The sequence below is a fragment of the Lissotriton helveticus genome, chromosome 12 (genome assembly GCF_964261635.1).
Source record: "Lissotriton helveticus chromosome 12, aLisHel1.1, whole genome shotgun sequence".
In the NCBI taxonomy this organism is placed as follows: Eukaryota; Metazoa; Chordata; class Amphibia; order Caudata; family Salamandridae; genus Lissotriton; species Lissotriton helveticus.
The window spans coordinates 628650708-628669247 of NC_136073.1; positions in this window are offsets into that span (position 1 = coordinate 628650708).

Below are 18540 nucleotides of genomic sequence, written 5' to 3' on the forward strand. Positions count from 1 at the left end.
GCCTGCCTTCCAACAGCCCGATCCACAGTCCCTGCAAAGCTGAGAGCCGTGGAGGCGACCTGAAGCGTGGGGCCGGCCATCTTGGAAAAACTTTGAAGCGCTGACCGTGCAGCTTCCGAGGCTCCCTCGAAGCTGTGCATTGGAGTTTGAGAAGCTCCAACCCCGAGCAGCTTGTGCACCGAAGCTCACCCCTCTACACTCGCTGAGTGCTGCGTGGGGCCCTTTTACATTTTCCTGCTTGATGCGTTGGTCCGGTCACTTGCCCGTTGGCTAGTGGCCCCAGTACAGATGAACCTTTAAATTTACACTGCTGGTCTGGTTGCTCCAGACTGGCCCTCGCTCCCCTGAAAAGGAGCACCCGCTCTGACCTTGCTGGTCCGAGTAAGAAGCGATCTTCGAATCCTGCGTGGGTTGCCCTTGCCAAGGCTTGTTAACTCCGATCTGGAAGTCGACACCGTCGACAGCGAGAACCTTTGTGGGACAGCTCGTGATCCACTCCAGGACATCCTCGGTGCCCCAGAGTCCACGTGGCAGCGGAGACAAGCTTCACAACAAGCACCTGATTGCGCCCGACATCGCCTGGTTCCTTCCTGGTCACTGGCTAGTGACCCAGACTCTGTCCCCTCTGCTTTCAGGTACTCTACATCTTTGATCCACCCTTGGATCACACCGGACACTTCTCTTCTGGACACCTGCAGCATCTTCATCTCCAGGCACCATAGATCTTCGTGACGAAACCCCGACACATCTTTGCACCTGTGCACCCGCTTCCTGTGGGTGAGGTAACTCTTGAACGCCGGTGCTCCTGTAGTGGTTTACACCTCTAGTGTCTAAGTCTAAAGTTTTGTCCTTCTAGTCCAGTCGGAAGACTCTTAAAACTGTAACTCGATAACTTTTACGCACCATTGACTTTGCATTGGTGCATGCGTGTGCTTTTAGCGCTGCACCCGAATCCCGCGGGCTACTCCCGTCCTAACTGCTGTTAGTCCAGTGTAGTCCCAGCGATTCCCAAGGCCCTAGGCCTTACCACTGATCGATTAGTGATACTTATACCACTTTTTTGATATATGGTTTGAGTGGCCACCGGCCCTATCCATAACTGTGCAACTTTCATATGTTATATTGTGCTTTTGTTTAAACTCTTGTGCTTCTTTACTCATACAGAGTATTGGGGATTATTCTGAGAATAAATACATATATTTTATAATATATAACTTGTGTGGTGTCCTTTCATTTGATATTACAGGATTGCATATGGTAAAACAGCTGGCTTCACATGCCCTCTTGAGTTAAGCCTTTAGGCTGCTTAGTCCATGCTACCCCTAGGATAGCTTGTCTTTTAAGGTTGACTTACAACCACCACCATAAGGGATTGTTTGGACTGATACAAGGTGCCCACAGAATTGTGGACATCATATACCAGGCCAACTTCTCACATTGGTGGCAGCGGTGGGATTTGAGCTTGCTGTTGTTTTACCATTGCAATCTTTTTTATCAAATTGAAAGATCACATTAAGTACCTTAGGTACATATAAACAAAGTTTAGCATATTTAAGTTCTACTGAACTTAGTAGTTGTAGATCAAAGGGCTTAGCACACCCTGCCTACACCTCACTAGCAAGGTACAGTAGGAAAACACTTAGTGTAGGTAAGTGCATCACTTACACCTCACTAGAGTCATGTCTGGCACAGGTGAAGCTCCAAGCTCTCTACCTGTGGTGGTTGACCCTCCGCAGGCAACCTCCAGCTATGACAAACTCAGCCACAAGGACTTAAGTGCCTTGTGTACTGCAAGGGGGCTGAGAAAGGGTCACAACCCTACCATTCCCATCCTGATAGCCATCCTGGAGAAGGATGATCTTGAGAAAGCTAGAGTAGTTCCCTCAGGGTCAGGAGAAGAAGTGAACCCCATAGATACTGAGAACACCACCCCAGAGGAAGAAGATGAGGAGGTGAACCCAGACTCAAACAATGATGATGATTCAGATCATGATCAAGGGGTTATCCAGGTACCAGTTGGGAGGCTTAGCCAAGCCAACTTGGGCCTACATGGAAATGGAGATGGCCAACGCCTCCCCAGAGTACATAACAGAATTCTCCCAGGCAATAGAAGAGAGAGATCTCCATCCAGGGATTCTCACATTTCTAATGCCTCAAAAGAATCTCAGAGGGGAAGGACTTCCCCCCAGAGAAAAGAGCGTAAGGCCAGGATGAGAGCTGTTAGACTCCAAATAGAGAGGGAGGAAGTAGCCCTGGCCCAAGCTAAGCTTGCTTTTGCAAGAGAACTGAAGTTGAGTGGGGAGATCCCCACTGATGGCAGCACTATCCCTAAGGATAAAGACAGGTCGTATGAACATAGAAACCTGAGTAAGATTGTGTCCCCCTACAGAGATGGGGATGATATCCACAAATGGATAACTGCTCTGGAGAGGGCCTGCATGGTACAGCAGGTCCCTCAAGATCAGTGGGCAGCAATCTTGTGGCTCTCCCTTTCTGAGAAAGGGAGAGATAAGCTCCTTACTGTTAGACCTGAGGATGCTAAAGACTACTCTGTCTTGAAGAGTGCTCTTATTGAAGGGTTTGGCCTAACCACTGAGCAATACAGGTTGTTGTTCAGAGACACCCAAAAAGCACAGACTCAAGACTGGACTGATTTTGTTGATTGTGCCACCAAGGCTCTGGAGGGTTGGTTGCAGGGAAGTAAAGTCTCAGACTATACAGGATTGTACAATCTTATAATGAGAGAGCAGATCCTTAATAACTGTCCTAACCAGCTATTGCATCAACACCTTGTAGACTCTGATCTGACCTCTCCTCGAGAATTGGGAAAGAAGGCAGACAAATGGGTCAGAACAAGGGTTAAGCAGAAAACCCAGAACCAGGGAGGTGATCAGAAGAAAGCAGACCAGAAGGGTGGAGATAGGAAAGAAAAAGACCAGAAGTCTTCTACAGGCCCCCAAAATAGTAATAAGGAGGGTGGTTCCCAAAATGGAAACAAGAAAAAGAAGAATGATGGCCCAAAGAAACCTTGGTGCAATACTTGTAAGTCCACTTCCCACTGGGGGAGTGAATGCACCAAGAAAAATCCAGTTCCTACCACTGCAGCCCCTAAGGCACCTGGACCCCCTAGTACAGTCAGCAGTGGAGGTACACAACCCAAGGCTATAGTGGGGTTAACCCTGGGTACTGAGATGGAGTCTGGCTTAGTCAGAATCCCTACTCAGGCAGTTCTGCTATATGATGTGGACATATCTGTGTCCACACCTATGAGTCCCAATACTTTGGGCAAATATAGACAGATGCCTTTAATAAATGAGAAACTGGCTCAGGCCTACAGGGACACTTGTGCCAGTGTCACTATGGTGACACCTAACTTTGTGGACCCTGGACAAATCATACTAGGTGAGAACTACCTAGTGACCAATGCTAGCAATGCCACTACTACACATAGTGTGGCTGTTGTTAAATTCTCCTGGGGAGGGGTAACTGGCCTCAAGAAAGTTGTTGTTAGTGCAGACCTCCCAGTAGACTGTCTTTTGGGCAATGACCTAGAAGAATCATTATGGTCAGAAGTGGAGTACAGGACTCATGCAGAAATGCTAGGGATTTCAGCCCATGTCCTTGCTGTAACCAGGTCCCAGGCCAAGAAGTGCCTACCTGAACCTGTGGTGGAACTTGAAACAATAGACCAACCACAACCCAAGAGAAGGAGCAAGAGGGTCAAGGCAGTGCCTTCCCACTTGCCCCAGGTTGAGAATCAGACCTCACAGGAGGATGATTCTGTGATCCAAGAGGAGACTGTCCTTGAAGAACTTGAACCTGATCAGGTTGAGTTTCTGTGGGCAGGGGGACCCTCAAGGGCAGACCTGGGGCAGGCTCAGTTAACTTGCCCTTCACTTGAACCCCTCAGACAGCAAGCTGCTGCTGAGGCTGCTGGGAATGCTCAAGGTACCCATAGAGTGTATTGGGATGATGGGCTCCTTTATTCAGAGGCTAGAGACCCCAAGCCTGGTGCTACCAGGAGGTTGGTTATACCTCTGCAATTTAGGGGCTTCCTTCTCACCTTGGCCCATGATATTCCCCTTGCAGGACACTTAGGCCAGAACAAGACCTGGGACAGGCTTGTCCCTCACTTTCACTGGCCTCACATGTTAGAAGATACCAATGAGTTTTGTCGCTCCTGTGTCATCTGCCAAGCCAGTGGCAAATCAGGTGGCACCACAAAGGCCCCCCTTATACCTCTACCTGTGGTGGGGGTGCCCTTTGAGAGAGTTGGGATTGACATTGTTGGACCAATGGACCCCCAAACAGCATCTGGGCACAGATTTATCCTGGTGGTAGTGGATCATGCCACCAGGTACCCAGAGGCAATTCCCCTGAGGACCACAACAGCTCCTGTTGTGGCAAGGGCCCTACTTGGAGTATTCTCCAGAGTGGGCTTTCCAAAGGAGGTCCTTTCAGACAGAGGTACCAACTTTATGTCTGGATACTTAAAGGCAATGTGGAAGGAGTGTGGAGTGAACTATAAGTTCACCACACCCTATCACCCACAGTGCAATGGGCTTGTTGAGAGATTCAACAAGACCCTAAAGGGAATAGTAAAAGGGTTACCAGAAAAGCTTAGGCGAAGATGGGACATCCTTTTACCCTGCTTGCTCTTTGCTTCCAGAGAGGTCCCACAGAAGGGGGTTGGCTACAGCCCTTTTGAACTTTTGTTTGGCCACCCTGTGAGGGGTCCATTGTGTCTGGTGAAGGAAGGATGGGATTTACCTCTCAAAAAACCTAAGCTTGACATTGTGGACTATGTACTTGGCCTCCGCTCCAGGATGGCTGAGTACATGGAGAGAGCATCCAAAAACCTGGAGGCCAGCCAAGAATTACAAAAAGCTTGGCATGACCAAAAGGCTGTTCTGACTGAGTACCAGCCAGGGCAGAAGGTGTGGGTGTTGGAGCCAGTGGCCCCAGCAGCTCTCCAAGACAAATGGTCTGGACCCTACACCATACTTGAAAAGAAGGGAGAGGTCACCTACTTGGTGGAACTTGGCACCCCTAGGAGCCCCCACAGGGTGCTCCGTGTAAACAGGTTGAAAGCATTTGTTGACAGGGAAGACATGGGTTTACTCATGGCTACAGATTGGGAACAGGAGGAAGAGAGTGACCCTCTCCCAGACCTGCTTTCCCAAAACCCTGATGATGGCTCAGTGGATGGAGTAGCCTTGGCAGGCAGCCTCACTGACCAGCAACAGATGGACTGCAGACAGGTGTTGCAGGCCCATAGACACATGTTTTCACTTACACCCAGTCAAACTAACTGGTGCACCCATGAGGTGGACACTGGTGACAGTCTGCCTGTGAAGAATAAAATCTACAGGCAACCTGACCATGTCAGGGATTGGATAAAGGCTGAGGTGCAGAAAATGTTAGAACTTGGAGTGATTGAGCCATCAGAGAGCCCCTGGGCCAGCCCAGTAGTCCTTGTGCCAAAACCTCATACCAAAGATGGAAAGAGAGAAATGAGATTATGTGTGGACTATAGAGGTCTCAATGCTGTCACTAGGACAGATGCTCATCCCATTCCAAGGGTAGATGAGCTCATTGATAAGTTGGCTTCTGCCAAATTTCTGAGCACATTTGATTTGACAGCTGGCTTTGGCAAATCAGGTTAGCTGAAGAGTCTAAAGCCAAAACAGCATTCTTTACCCCCCAGTGGGCATTATCAGTTTGTGGTGATGCCCTTTGGTTTGAAGAATGCACCTGCCACCTTCCAAAGGTTGGTGAATCAAGTCCTTTCTGGGTTGGATGACTTTTGTGCAGCATATCTAGATGATATTGCTGTCTTTAGCTCTACCTGGGAGGATCACCTGATCCACCTGAAGAAGGTTCTGGAGGCCCTGCAAAAGGCAGGCCTGACTATCAAGGCTACTAAGTGCCAGATAGGGCAGAGCAAGGTTGTGTACCTGGGCCACCTAGTAGGTGGGGGTCAGGTTCAACCATTGGAGAGAAAGATCCAGGCCATACAGGACTGGGCTCCTCCAACTACCCAGACACAAGTCAGAGCCTTCTTGGGCCTGACTGGGTATTACAGGAAATTTGTGAAGAATTATGGATCCATTGTGACTCCATTAAATGATCTGATATCCAAGAAGATGCCCAAAAAGGTTCAGTGGACAGTTAGCTTTCAAAAGGCATTTAATGATCTGAAGAAGGTCATGTGCTCTGCACCCATCCTGAAGAGTCTTGACTACTCCAAAGAGTTCATTGTCCAAACAGATGCTTCTGAGTTGGGGGTGGGAGCTGTGCTTTCACAACTTAATGTTGATGGTCAAGACCAGCCCATTGCTTTTATTAGCAGAAGGCTGACCCCTAGAGAGAAACGTTGGTCAGCCATTGAGAGGGAGGCCTTTGCTGTGGTTTGGGCCCTGAAGAAGTTGAGACCATACTTGTTTGGCACTCACTTCCTAATTCAGACAGACCATAAGCCCCTCTTGCGGCTTAATCAGATGAAGGGTGAAAATCCCAAACTGCTCAGGTGGTCCATTTCCCTACAGGGGATGGACTTTACAGTGGAGCACAGACCAGGGACTGACCATGGCAATGCAGATGGTCTCTCCAGGTATTTCCACTTAGAACATGAAGACTTATCTGGTCAAGGTTAAGTTTAATGTCCCTGCGTTTGGGGGGGGGGGTGTAGGAGAGTAGGGTCTGCTATCCTATGGTCACCCCAATTTTTGCTTTTTGCTTCACTGGTTTTCGACTTAATGTGGCTGTGGGCCTGCTAATCAGACCCACAGCCTGCTGTTCTCTCTCTAAATTTACATACATGTACTATAGGTACATCACCAATTTGGTACTGGACACCTTGTCAGCCCCTGTACCATGCACTATAGGTGCTCAGGGCATAGGTGCATCCAAGGCCTACCAGGGGCTGCAGCATATCTTTTGCCACCCCTGGCTGGTACTTAAATCGACACAACTGGCTGATCACTCAGCTGGGGCAAGGTGGTGTAATCACCCCTTGCTTAGATATAGTATACCTATATCTAAACCTATATCTGGACACATATATAGCTATAAGTCACTCCTATGGCAGGCCTTAACAATCCTGGAGGCAGAGTGCTTGGTTTTATGTGAGATGGTGCTCTATCATGAGCTGAGCCTGTCTGCAGATGTCGGAACCATATCCGTGCAGCTGTTCCAGTGATACTGCCATACCACATACTCTTAAGTGCATTATAATCCTCGCGGTTAATGCTAACTTTGGTTGGGCTTTATCAAAACATGTCGTGTTTGGTGTCATACACTTAGGAATACTACCCCCTCGCCAGTTCTGGCGACGGGGGTAGCATTCCACCCTTCTAGAGGGAGAAGACATGTTACTTTGCTTAAAATGCGGTTAATCCTAACCAGAGCCTCAGCATCACAAAATGGATGCTGCTGCCCCGACACAAGTCTGACCTCCTGCTGCTGACCGAAACTTGGCAGGGGAGGCCTGGACAAAGGGTTTCCTGTCACAGGGAGGTGCTACAACTCCCCAGACAGGAGATAGTGGATTGGAGCAGGGTGGGTTGAAAGAAACTAGACACTGCCTAGGGCACACAAGGTGTCCCAAGCAAATTCCAGTCAAACCGGTTCTGGGGCACTCCAGCCCCAGTCCTGGTGCGAAACTGAACAAAGGAAAAGGGGTGTAACCACCCCCTCCCTGGGTCCCACCCATAGGAGGGACCTAGCAGGTAATCCAGCCCCTTGATTTGGAATAAAGGTAGGAGCTGTGCAGATGCACATCAGATTATCCTGACTGAACTTATGAAATGAAACTCTGGACCCTTCGACATCCTACTCGACGTAGAAGACTGAAGAATCTACCTTGTGGTCAAGGAGTGACCACCCTGTGCAAACAGGCACCATCCAGTACCTCAACGTTTGCTTTCTTGCAGTTCCCACTGGAACTCGAGCGACAGACATCAACAAGACCCAGCGTGCCTGCCTTCCAACAGCCCGATCCACAGTCCCTGCAAAGCTGAGAGCCGTGGAGGCGACCTGAAGCGTGGGGCCGGCCATCTTGGAAAAACTTTGAAGCGCTGACCGTGCAGCTTCCAAGGCTCCCTCGAAGCTGTGCATTGGAGTTTGAGAAGCTCCAACCCCGAGCAGCTTGTGCACCGAAGCTCACCCCTCTACACTCGCTGAGTGCTGCGTGGGGCCCTTTTGCTTTTTCCTGATTGATGCGTTGGTCCGGTCACTTGCCCGTTGGCTAGTGGCCCCAGTACAGACGAACCTTTAAATTTACACTACTGGTCTGGTTGCTCCAGATTGGCCCTCGCTCCCCTGAAAAGGAGCACCCGCTCTGACCTTGCTGGTCCGAGTAAGAAGCGATCTTCGAATCCTGCGTGGGTTGCCCTTGCCAAGGCTTGTTAATTCCGATCTGGAAGTCGACACCGCCGACAGCGAGAACCTTTGTGGCACAGCTCGTGATCCACTCCAGGACATCCTCGGTGCCCCAGAGTCCACGTGGCAGCGAAGACAAGCTTCACAACAAGCACCTGATTGCGCCCGACATCACCTGGTTCCTTCCTGGTCACTGGCTAGTGACCCAGACTCTGTCCCCTCTGCTTTCAGGTACTCTACATCTTCGATCCACCCTTGGATCGCACCGGACACTTCTCTTCTGGACGCCTGCAGCATCTTCATCTCCACACACCATAGATCTTCGTGACGAAACCCGACACATCTTTGCACCTGTGCACCCGCTTCCTGTGGGTGAGGTAACTCTTGAACGCCGGTGCTCCTGTAGTGGTTTACACCTCTAGTGTCTAAGTCTAAAGTTTTGTCCTTCTAGTCCAGTCGGAAGACTCTTAAAACTGTAACTCGATAACTTTTACGCACCATTGACTTTGCATTGGTGCATGCGTGTGCTTTTAGCGCTGCACCCGAATCCCGCGGGCTACTCCCGTCCTAACTGCTGTTAGTCCAGTGTAGTCCCAGCGATTCCCAAGGCCCTAGGCCTTACCACTGATCGATTAGTGATACTTATACCACTTTTTTGATATATGGTTTGAGTGGCCACCGGCCCTATCCATAACTGTGCAACTTTCATGTTATATTGTGCTTTTGTTTAAACGCTTGTGCTTCTTTACTCATAAAGAGTATTGGGGATTATTCTGAGAATAAATACATATATTTTTATAATATATAACTTGTGTGGTGTCTTTTCATTTGATATTACAGGATTGCATATGGTAAAACAGCTGGCTTCACATGCCCTCTTGAGTTAAGTCTTTAGGCTGCTTAGTCCATGCTACCCCTAGGATAGCTTGTCTTTTAAGGTTGACTTACAACCACCACCATAAGGGATTGTTTGGACTGATACAAGGTGCCCACAGAATTGTGGACATCATATACCAGGCCAACTTCTCACAACAGGTTAAGGCCCTTGTAGAGCATTCAAAAACAGCATAGAAAAAAAGTGTTCTTAAGCCAGTGCCAATACAAAAACAGGGTTAGGCAATCTTCTATTGACCTACTAGTTTCAAGGTTTTCTATAAATTGAAGTTCCAGGTGCTTTTGGGAAACGGGGAAAGGTCCAATTATCCTCACCCCAGGACACAATTGTCTTTGCGGTACTCTTTACCTCTCTGAGATCTTATTGGAGGTCATCAAGACCCAACCTGACCATGACTTAGGGTCCTGGTTCACATGGAGCCACATGTTTATAGTACCTAGGACACACCCCTACCCCTTAACAACATGGAATTGATGATCGTCATCCCACTGGCGATGGTTGTTTAGATTTAGTACCAGTTGTGACAGGTTCACTAACATTAAGACATGCTGATTGGTCAAATGTACCTAAAGTTGTTCATAATGGAGGACAGTAGGTCAGGCTGTGGAGCAATAATGAGTACCAAACATGTCCTTTAGAGGTGGTGCAGATGTCCTCAAAGCTCTCATGTCTTCCTTTCCCAGTAGCGTCAGCAAGGCATGCTGAATTGCACCATCAATTGAGTCACCAACAATATGTGAGAATAGATGGGCTGGCACAGTTCAAAATACTGGATAACTGGTGTTTCATATTCTATTTTAAGCTAATATCAAAATCTTCTCTCTATCTGCTTCGTCCATGAGTGGGTTAAACAAGCAAATGTTCTATTGTTCCCCACAATCTTTTGGCCTCTTTGTCTATTGTTGGGGGTCTCTGCTCCTGACTTTGGGCTTCTAGCCTTTATTCAAGCCAAAGGTCTTGCTGAGGATAAGTTGAGAATACATTACTGGGCTTGTGCAGACTGTTCTGTAAATCCTATAAGAGGGGTGGAATTAGTTTGTTAGTATCGATCATTCCTTAACTATGAATAGCTAAAGACTTTTCTCTTGGTTTTAACGAAGTGGGAGGCCTAATCTTGAGATTGCTCATTACTGCATGTCTCCAAATCCACAATTCGATTTGTTGACAAACCTTGGGGTAACAAAAGACTGTGTCCACGGGCTACCTTGACTCCAGTCAAAGAGATACTCAGAACTATAATGGGTAACCGATCTCTCAAAACAATACAGCACAGTACAAATGACACAATTTCACCATACTGCTTGCTGCATGACATGATATGACACGAAATTTTCTCTTCCGTTGGAATCTTTAGACTCAATTAATTTGCAGTTCTTAAAATGAAAGCATTTTTTTATAGTTATCACCTCAAAGTGGGAGATGCTAGAACTGGAGACTCAGCTTTTATCGACCTTCAGGATACTCACCTCATGTCACAACTACCTTTTTCTGTCTAAAGTAGATGCATCCTTTTCCTAGTCCCAGGAACATTTTACTGGTGTTTGGAAATCTGCTTGACACCTTCTTCATGGAATATAAGGGTGATGTTGTTAAATATGTGAAGAGTTGTCAGACATACACAATGTTTGTTAAAATACCCCTCACACACCAAAAGGGCCCTTGGTGTCATGCTTCATCATCGGGGTCTTCCCGCCCCGCTGCGGGACGGGGCGTGCTGTGACTGGCGACTACGCTGGAGCACTGGTAGAATTGGAAGTGCTATGTGAGGTGTATATGTTGTGAGTGAGAAAGGGTCAACGGTAAATAGGAGTGATGTTAAAAAATACCTGGCCTTATGTTTTCAAAAAAACTTTATTTGGTCATAGGTTGGTATTGTTAAAAAAAGTGAAGTTGGAGAGATTGCGCTAGTAATGTGCGTTTCCTCCTTTGGGTGTCAACATGTTTCGAAGCTTGTGATGCTTCGTCAGGACAGAGTGCAATCCCTCAGTCACTCACTATGTTGTTATCAATATGTGAAGAAATATATACAGTGATATTAAAAAATACAATACCTAATTGGTATAAGTATGACTTTTCCAGCTTGTCAGTAATTCTGAGTATAAGCCTGTAAAGAGAGAGCACAATTATTGCGATGCGCTCCCAATGCGCAGACATAGTATCACCTAAGGGAGAAAAGGTGATGCACAGTGATAGTATTTATCATTTAACGTTGTTGCCGTGACATTTATCAGTGTAGGAACGGGGAGACAGTACACACTACAAACCAACATAGAACATAAATCACACACTTAATCAGGATTGTAATCCAACTGCTTTCGTGATGGCTAAGAGAAAAAAAGTTTTGCGTGTTTTTGAAAAAACGAATGATTTGCATGTTTTTAGGAAAAACTATATGAAAAGTGCATACTACAAACATAAGGAGACAGTGCTCCATGAACTGTAGGGTCGAGAGTTTCACTTGAAAGTTTCATCTGTATCATGGGAAGAAAAGGAGACAAAAAATAGAGGTAGAGTTGACTCTGATGGTTCCGGTGAGAAATACGAGTCTCTACATACTGTCAATTTCCACACCAGAGTGTGGAACGGTCGGTCTGCTCCCCGTGTGCAGCTATGCCGTACTTACATACTGTTGTGAAGTCGCCGCTCGCTCTCTCGCCAACCCGTAGTTCCGTGGTATGGTATGAGAGGGCGCGGTGGGACCTATTTGTACCGTGTTTCATTGGTCGATAATTGCGAAATGCAGTGCACCTGGTCGCGATTGCTAATGGCAGTAGTGTGGAACACTAGCCCGGTCCATGTTGTAATAGGTGGCAATAGTATGACGGCAATATTGGAGCTGTAAAAACAGCCCTCGTGTCGTCGTTATTATATGTAAAAAATGCCGCTAAAGACTGGTTTGCCTAGTATACACTAGTCCTTCGCAATTAATGAATTTAGATAGGCATTCATTTAAGGGTACCGATGTAGTAGTTTGTGCCCATTCAATGCGTATTAGTTCCAGTGGCCATTTTGGTTAAGTCGATCTGATTAGAAACTTCAGGAGAAACCCATTGGTTGACCGCGTACTTTCCACAGGTCTGCCGATTGGTCAATAACCATATTGGTTATTCTTGTAGTATTAGATCCTGGTGAGGGTCGTTTATTTTATTTTGTTTATTTATTTATTTTTCTTTTTTGCATTTATACAGCGCACTGTTACCCGAAGGTGTCCTGGAGCTAGATGAATACTCCTAGAGGGTCAGGCCAGGATCAGGTTAATGTGTAAACAGCCAAGTTTTAATGCCTCTCCTAAAGGTCATCAGATCTGTCATGTTCCTCAAGGCAAAGGGCAAGGTATTCCAGGCCTTTGTTGCCCCAAGAACGAAACTCCTGCCTCCCCACCGTGCCTTCTTTATACGAGGAACTTTGACCAGGCGCTGCTCAGCTGACCTCAAGGGTCTGAGAGGAAGATACCATTGAAAGTACTGCTTCAGGCAGTCCGGCCCAAGGCCTTGCAAGGCCTTGAAGACCAAACATAAGGCTTTAAAAGCGATCCGCTTCTGTACTGGCAGCCAGTGTAATTTGACAATTTCGGCTGAGATGGAGGCAAACTTTGGTATGCCCATCAACAGTCTGGCTGCTGCATTTTGCAACACCTGCATTTTATTAAGAAGCCCCTGTTGAGCATTAAAAAGCAGGCTGTTTCAATAGTCTAAACGCCGCAACACTAATGCTGTAATAACTGTTTTTTTACTGCTCTCGGGTAGGAAAGGGAGAATCTTCCGTATCATTTTAAGTATAAAAAATACTGATGAAAAATACTGATGATGCTGTGGCATTGACCTGGGGCCTAAAGGTAAACTGCTCATCAATAAGGACCCCCAAGTTCTTCACCTTAGCGTCTGGAATAGGGGGGAGCCCATCTCCTCCGGCCACCAACGAGGACTCCAGAAGTCCTCCTCTGCACCAAATACAATGACCTCAGTTTTCGCTGTATTTAATTTGAGGCAATTGTCGGCCATCCACCTACTCACTGCCAACATACATTCCTGGAATTGCGTAGCAATACCTTCTTCCTTCCCAGGTAACAGTGACACCCCAAGGTGTGTGTCATCTGCGTACGATGTTAAATCAAAACCAAAGGACCTGACAATCGGGGCCAGTGAGGTGACATAAATATTAAACAGTGTGGGGCTTAGGGACAAGCCCTGGGGAAACCCACAGGGCAACGCGAAATGTTTTGATGCGTATTCACCCAATGCCACACACTGGTTCTCTGTTAGTAAGGAAGGCTTTCCAGATGTCCCACGCTTTCCCTTGCACCCGCAGGCCCTCAACCGGTCCATCAGGATCCCATGATGAACCGTATCGAAGGCCGCAGATAGGTCCAACAGGACCAATAGCGCTCTGCCTCTGAGATCCAGCACTTCTCTGATTTCCTCCCTTGCTTTAATCAGAGCAGACTCAACTGTGACCAGTTCTGAATCCGTGCTGGGAGGGGTCTAGGGCTTGGGTGGCCCCTAAAAAGGCACTAAGTTGAAGGTTCATCATTTTTTCAACTAGTTTGGCTGGTAGCGGCAGCCTAGATATGGGACGATAGTTGTTGGGGTCCGTTATATCCAGGTTGGTATTTTTTAATAGAGGAAGGACGGAGGCATGTTTCTAACAGGAGGGAAAAAGTCCGGTCGCAAACATGTTGTTGAAGATCGCCGTTAAGGCGGAGCTGCGGAGCAGAAGGAACAAAAATAAAATTCCTGCTACGAGTCCCAAGATGAGAGGCAGACCGCCGAACACAGAGTGCACGAAATTCGGGAAGATGCTCAGGACTGCTTCAAAGGGTGCTAATAGTCCCGAAAAAATTGTCTTAAGTACATGTGCGATGCCACTGGTATCAGACATGTGTAAGATTTGACCTAAAGTTTCTACGAAATGCACGGGGCAATTTGTTAATAATAATGTATGTATCTCTGCCGCTGTACTTACAACTTGCAGATCATACGTTTCTCTAGACGAGGTTAAAGGCACAGTTGTTTGTAAAAGAATGGATTTCATTCTGCTTAAAGTATCAATTCGAATAGAAGAGATATTCAGAGAAGGCCATATTGTTGCCTCCTTGTCTGGTTTGCTGTGTGGATACAATACTTGCATACAGCAAGTGACCATTGAAGTTACACTGACGAGATAGGCCCTTCCTGGCACCATGCCACAACAGCTGCGGTCACTTATTATAACGTAACTGCCGTTGGAAAGTTGTCTGAAAAAAGGCTCTATCTGTATAGCCCGGGTGCCGTGCAGGTGGCATGAAAGGTTATTTGATGAACCTTGGCAGGCTCCATGCAAGTTAATTCCTTGACACAGAAGTGTGCCGCTTAGTGAATTTTTACAGTTATTACCACTAAGAAACACCTCTTTTTCCCCCCACTGTAACATCTATGTGTATACGGTAGATTCCAGGTCGACTTGATGTAACCTTTACCCAACCTTTCATACAGGCCTGCTGGTATATGCTTTTGGCAATATTGAAACTGAAAAGTCATTATCGGAATTGTAACTGTGCCATTTATTATCCATGCAATGACGGGTCTTTTGGAGACTGTCAATGGTAATCTTTCTAGTTTTTCAATGCTCAGCACTGTATAGTCTGCTCCTTTTTGTGCCAATGAGATTTATTTATCAGTAAGGTTAAAGATAGAAAATAATGACGTTGTGTTGATTAGACGCCATGGCACGTAGCCTGAACGGAGGTTTTGTAACGTCCAGCCTAACTGTACAATAGAACGTAATTGGGACTGGCCATTTTGTAGCATTAGCATATCCAGTTCTATTATATCAATAGCAGATGATACAATGCTGTCCAGTGAATAAATTCTGGAGGACAGAGTCGTTAACTACACATACAGTGATTTTTCCAAATTAATACGATAAATTTCTTGTATTTTTTCTGCAGTTTCAATTTGCGTTACTTTCCAAGCTTCGTTGTAAGCAGCGTATATACCGGCGTATATGAAACGTTTTTGACGCTGTTTGCGAGGTCCCAATAAGAAATCTCGCAAGTCAGCACTTTCTTTGAGTAAAGTCAAGTGTTGCTTAATTTCAGGTAGTTTGGATTTCTGTAGCTACTCGAGGCATAGTTTTCCTACACTGTATGTTGTAATTATCCCTGGATGTTGTCTCTGGGAATATCTTGGGTCTGGCCTGTTCTGTTTAAACCCCTGTCTTTTATTCAGGAATCTATCTTGACAGTTATTAGTGTCTGTGGGCCAGATCAACCATTTTCTCCAATCAGGATTTGTTCTGTTTGGTGTAAAATATGGGACACGTCTATTTCCGCATATGTAGAGCTATTACTATCAGGTATGGGCTTTGGTATAGACGGTTTGTTTAAGTCCTTTATCTTGGCTTGGCCAAGACAGGTTGTTTGTTGAATGGTGTCATTCAGGAATATTATTTGTTCTGGGATCATGCAGGCTCTAAATAATGATTCTAGACCTTGTACTTGCCAATCTTTTGTACCCCAGACAGTTTTTGTCTCAATGTTGTCTTTCCAAAATTCAAAACCAAATGTAGACATTTTTTCATAAAATTTTGTAGAATATATCAATTTAGTATTTGTCAACATGTTTTTCATTCCTGTCTTATTTAACATTTTAAAATAAAACTTTTCTGGATCAGTTATGTTGAACCCTGCGAAGTATGGGAATTTCTCATAAAATGTTTTCGAGCTGCCTTTTGGCGGTGTTGGACAATGTTCCCATTGATTATAAGCAAAAACATTTCTAGGATTAGCAGATTCACGCAAATAGTAATGCCCATAAGGATTAAAGCAATAGATTTCTTAATAGTTTGATGAGCCTTCTAAGTAATCATGTTCTGTAAATGTTGCTGACATTTCTAAATCTGACATCATATTATTAATATTTTCAAAGTCCCAATCATCAGAGAAAGTACTAGGTGATACAAAGTCACTTAATGAAACCTTGAACTGATGTGGATATTTCAAGAGTTCAACCGGGCCATAGATGTCGTAATCAGTAGTGTCCCATGCTACACCACCAGGTATAGGAATGGCTGTGATGTTTAATGAAGATAGTTCTCTTTTTTCAATGTGAGAAGATCTGTGAGGCTTTGGAACCAAGTTGATGTTCTGACTTGCTGTGTCCATTGTCCTACATTTTCCATCAATGAATTTTCCCAAGCTTAAAACCAAAATGAGCCAGAGTAGGAGGAAAAGTACACCTAACACAATCCACAATTCAATCCATGGTGAATTCAGATATGTTTCTCCAAGTTGATGAAAGAGTTCAGTTATTTTTTCTTTGAAAGTTTTATTTGCTGGCTTTTCTTCATGTTCACTTGGATCTTTCGGAAAAGTCATTGAAATTGATGAAGTAGCCAGATGCAGTTCTGTCAATTTTTGAAATTGCTTCCGGATTTTCATTAATCTTTGCATTTGTATAGTCAGAGGCTACATCATTGTAGATTGGTGTTTCTTGACGAACTGTTGCAATTTGGGTTTCAAGAGGCACAAGTTCCATGGCTTTCATGCATAGTCCTGTTTTATTCACTGCAGGTTTATCAAATGTGATTAGTCTCTCAGTTTGAACCTCTTGAATTGTAGCAAGGTTTGGTCTTCTGCTACTTCTCAAGCGTCCACTGGGCCTACTACTTATTATTGGCCACATGATTGTGGTTTTACCAGGTCGATTGATACAACTCTGTTCTCCTTTTTACCAGCAAGGGGCGGTAGTACTACTGATCTTGTACTGCTTTTCTGTAAGAAGGCTCAAATTCCTTCTTCACCGCGATCTTTTCTCTGACCAGATCCGCAATCTTTGGAATCCAGACAGGTCTTGCTGGGACAGGTGGTTTTTCTTCACTGGCCGTTGGCTTTAGCTTTGTGTTACTTAGACTTCTTCTTGTTTCATTTAAGTCCTGTAAAACATCCAAACGATCTTCGATATCAAAGGTTTTTTGTTCCACCACTGAAGTCTGACAATCGAGATCTTTGATGATCATTCTAGTACCAAACAAAAGTTCATACTGAGTGATTCTACCCAGAGAATGTCTTGGCAGATTATTAAGACTACGTTGGACACTTATTAGATGTTTGACCCACCCATCACCGAACTTAATACCCTCGCTGTTATAGATTGCTTTATGTCACGGTTTTTTCTCTCCACTACCGCATTTCTCTCGGGATGGAATGGACTAGAGTACCGCAATGCAATGCCCATGCTGGCCATGGCCTCTTTGTAAGCTCGAGCGCTAAATGCAGGACCCTGGTCAGAATGTAGCATGCCACCTGCGTATGTGCCGATAAAGACTCGCAAATCTTTTATAACAGTTCTGGCGTCAGCCGAGCACTGGGGCCACATCCAAATGAATCTCGTCTTAACATTTATGGGATCGCATTTTTCCGTGTGGATGTCTGCGTGTAGATCGCCTAATGCTGTCTAACAGAGGTGTCTGGGCTGGTATCTGGTCCGGTTCACAACTGCGATCTCTATTGCAGTACTGACAATCCATTGCAAAATTATAAATTTGCACGCTCATCCCCGGCCACCAGTATTGTGATTGCAATTCTATTAGAGATTTCAAGATCTCTTGGTGCCTCAGACCCATTCCCATGTGGGCTTCTTGAATCAAGTAAGCCCTCCGATTCGTGTTTGGAATTACTCTGTCCCCCACTCCAGGGATTCGAGCAAAAGGAACGGAGTTCACATCAATTAGGTATCTATTGTCGAGTGGATAGTTGAGAGGTAATGCTGCATAGTCGCCTTTTAATGAAGCTTTTACTGCCAGCATGGTTTCTCCATCTATTTGATTTTTAGAACGCTTTTTTGTAGCTACGGAAGCCGATTGAACTGCTGCCGTTCTGGCTCTGTTAGCCAATGAATTCCCTGCAATGTGAACGCCATCACGTCGAAGACTCTGCGTATGTATCACGTGAGTCTTTCGTAGTTCTTTCTGTAAAAGAACTACTTGTTCCCATAGTTTTTATGCTTGATTGTGACACCTGTCTCATCTTTGTAACCGTTTTCAATCCAGGTCTGCATGAAATTATTGTAAGAGTGGACGCAAAAATATGAATCGCACACTTTTTTTTTTTTTTTTTTTAAAACCTTTATTGTAGCATTCAATATAAATACAAGCATGGGCCTACAACCGCAGGGGCCGGCCACCAAACAAAAGTAAGATCACAGTACGACACAGCTCATCAGCCGACAACCCTGAGGTCCGGCAGCGATTCAGGATATAACTCGTATTAGAATGCACAACTGAGT